The sequence below is a fragment of the Electrona antarctica genome (genome assembly GCF_951216825.1).
Source record: "Electrona antarctica genome assembly, chromosome: 3".
Classification (NCBI taxonomy): Eukaryota; Metazoa; Chordata; class Actinopteri; order Myctophiformes; family Myctophidae; genus Electrona; species Electrona antarctica.
Genome location: NC_136808.1, coordinates 34191638 through 34195457, shown reverse-complemented (window position 1 = coordinate 34195457; position 3820 = coordinate 34191638). Strand labels below are relative to the sequence as shown.

General features: G+C 40.8%; 1 protein-coding gene across 1 annotated transcript in view; it reads right to left on the bottom strand.

Moving 5' to 3' along the window:
• Nucleotides 1–2718: 2718 nt before the first annotated feature.
• Nucleotides 2719–3820, bottom strand: part of katnal2 (katanin p60 subunit A-like 2) — an 11478-nt gene continuing 10376 nt past the window's right edge. Inside the window, exon 16 of the mRNA XM_079496556.1 lies at nucleotides 2719–3820. This exon is cut by the window's right edge and continues 868 nt beyond it. The gene's annotated coding sequence lies outside the window, so the exon portion shown is untranslated.

Here is a 3820-nt window from a genome sequence, read left to right as displayed (position 1 = left end):
GGGGTTGGGTTTTTGTGCTAATTCGCTTATTTCAATCGAAATAAGTAGTAAAGTGTGCCGCTCGGGATATTATTTACATTATGAAGAGAGGATATATACAAAAAATATAGATTTTTGAGCAATGGAAATAAGCGAATTAGCACAACGCCCCATTCAATTCAATGCAATTCAATTCATTATAATAATAATAATAATAATAATAAAACTTTATTTGTATAGCACCTTTCATGACATGAAATGCAGCTCAAAGTGCTTTACACAAAAAAAGAATGTACATATGTACATATTATTATTATTATGTCTCTGTCTCTCTCTCTCTCTCTATGTCTCTCTCTGTCTCTCTCTCTCGCGGTCCGGGTCGAAAAGTCAGGTCCAAGCGGGTCGAGAGCGGGTCGAATGGTCCGGGTCGAATCGTCCTGGGTCGAAATCTCTGGTGACCATCTCATACTGGCCAATCAGAATGCCTGTTGCCTGTGATTGGTTAGATGATTTGCTCGTTTACATACTGTATGTCGTAAATCTTTCCTTCAATGTCAATGGCGTTTAATGTTTTGATGTTTAATATTTAGCGGAATTCTGACGTCATTTCTCCGTTACGCTCAATGGCAAAACTTGAGACGGGCGGGGACAAGATTTAGCGGACATTTGACTGGAATTCCCCTTTCATTGTCAATAGCAAATCTTGAGACCTTCTTCTGTCCGCGGCTGTCCGCTAAAGTGTGCCCATGGGGTTAGCACACTTTAGATTCCATGCACGGACAGAAGAAGCTGTATTTTACGTAATTTCCGAGTTTTTAGACAGCTGGTGGATGGAAAAGAAGCTCCACCCCCGTGGCTAACTGCCGCGGAGGAGAGCGTTTCCGGGAATCTGTCCGTCGCGGCAGTTAGCCGCGGGGGTGGAGCTTCTTTTCCATCCACCAGCTGTCTAAAACTCCGGAAAGACGTCATCAGTCAGCTTCCTTTGGCCGCGCCTGTCGGCTCAAATGTGCCCACGGTGTTTAGATTCCATGCGCGGACAGAAGAAGCTGTATTTTACGTAATTTCCGAGTTTTTAGACAGCTGGTGGATGGAAAAGAAGCTCCACCCCCGTGGCTGACTGCCGCGGAGGAGAGCGTTTCTGGGAATCTGTCCGTCGCGGCAGTCATCCGCGGGGGGTGGAGCTTCTTTTCCATCCACCAGCTGTCTAAAACTCCGGAAAGACGTCGTCAGTCAGCTTCCTTTGGCCGCGCCTGTCGGCTCAAATGTGCCCACGGTGTCTGTCTGTGTACAGCTAATCTCCGGCACCGTTAACCCGGTCGATGCCACATTTTGCACACACTCCCTGGATGCCAACAATGAACCTCTGCCCCAAATTTCCAGAATGGTCTGTTTTAGCGCCACCAGGAGGCCGACGTTTGAATGGCTTGATTATGGATCCTGCAGCAAAAGAACAAGGAGGCGTGGCCATCAAGCGTCGGGCTCAATTAACTGTTAACTACATTAAAACATTTAGCGGAGGTGAGTTGGTAAAGGGGCGAGTCGTTTGGTATTCAATCTGAACCACCCCTTTCCCCCTCAATGTAGGCCTATATTTTTTTCCCTTTTCCCCTCCTCCTTTTTCCTGTTTTTGGTCTCTAAATGTTTTGATGAAGTGAAAATGGTGGGCCCTATTGTAAACAAGTGTAATGCTTTATGGTGTCGTTCACTCACGAGTTGTGTAGTGTAATTCTGCAAACTGTTAATAAATACTTCAATCAATCAATCAATCAATCAAAAAACATGTTCATGTCCGCAGACACCATCTGAAAATATTTTCTGCCAGGCAGGGACCCCCATAGCAAAATTGTGTTCAATGATTTTATTTATTCTTTTAATATCCTATAAAAAAAATAAAAACTGATTTTCCAAAGATTTATTTGGAAAATAGCAGAGTGACACGTTGTTTTCAAATAGCCTATAATTGTAATAATTTATTTATGTCCACATAATAGTTTTCAACTGACATTTCCAATCCTTTAGCTGTATGTTTTTGTTTAAAGGGACACTTATAGACATCATAGACAGAATCATAGAATCATAGACATCATAGACAGAATCATATAGAATCATAGACAGAATCATAGAATCATAGACAGAATCATAGACATCATAGACAGAATCATAGACAGAATCATAGACAGAATCATAGAATCATAGACAGAATCATAGACATCATAGACAGAATCATAGAATCATAGACAGAATCATAGAATCATAGACAGAATCATAGACATCATAGACAGAATCATAGACAGAATCATATAGAATCATAGACAGAATCATAGAATCATAGACATCATAGACAGAATCATAGAATCATAGACATCATAGACAGAATCATACAGAATCATAGACAGAATCATACAGAATCATAGACATCATAGAATCATAGACAGAATCATACAGAATCATACAGAATCATAGACATCATAGACAGAATCATACAGAATCATAGACATCATAGACAGAATCATACAGAATCATAGACATCATAGAATCATAGACAGAATCATAGACATCATAGAATCATAGACAGAATCATAGACATCATAGACATAATCAATCATATAATCAGACATCATAGACATCATAGACAGAATCATAGATCATAATCTATAATCATAGGCCTTAGGCCTCACTCACACTGTTGCAACATGCATACAACATTTGTCTTGTGTCTTGTCCATGTTTCATGGCTGCCCCAATGCATTTCCAATGGAAGTCACATGGTTTGACAAAACATTTTTGTTTGATGGCTGTGTTGTGCCCCACTCCCCCGCATCAAACAAACATGTTTTGTCAAACCATGTGACTTCCATTGGAAATGCATTGGGGCGGCCATTAAACACGGACAAGACACAAGACAAATGTGAGTGAGGCCTTAATAGAAGTAGCCAGCTGTTCCAATAAAGGGGTATAGGCCTACACAAGTCTTTGAAACAAATACATATCCGAGTCTACAAAAACAAAAACATGGGTCCTTGTTACTACACTCTGCATCTCTGCATGAAGTAGGCTGTATCATGCATTGACGCTAAATCACCACATGGTGGTGATAAAGACCATAGGGTAAAAGGCTGCGAGTCTGACTAAACACCTGTTGTCGCACATTCATTGTGGGATATATGTAAATACTCGACACACTCTCCAAAGTCGGCTGGTGGGCAGGTGCAAGAACAGTATGCAATTTGATTAGACATATCCGTAATCTTTGTCATGTTTTTACTGGGTTGGCTGTTGTTGGGTGTCCATCTATTTGGTGGTAAATATAGGCTTTATTTAAGCCAGAGGCTTTTTCAACCTCTGTACAGTAGCCTACTTGCAAACCGTCAATAAAGCGTTCAATCAATCAATCAATCAATCAATCACTTGTATTGGCTCAGTAAAAAACTAATAGTTGGACACTTGGACTAGGCCTACATCATTATAGTAGCATATAAAAATAATAGTACGAAATTGAGTTACTTGTCGTGTAGCAATGTACAGGTCTATAGATCTTATCTTATCTCTGGGTGGTGCATGCACGGTTTGAAAAACTATACGTAGCCTACCAGCTGGTAGTGGTGGAAAGTAACTAAGTACATTTACTCAAGCACTCCAATTGTGCTTGAGTAAATGTGCCCCATCCCCATTGAACAAATAAACAAGACTAAATACACTTTGCACCACTGTTCTGTTCCTCACAACAACAATGTTTAATTTGCTGCACAACCTGCTTTAAGTGGGGGATGTCGTCACACACTTGATTTAACTGGCAACCCCCCAAAAAGCTTACAATTAGTCACACACGTTACCGCAGTGA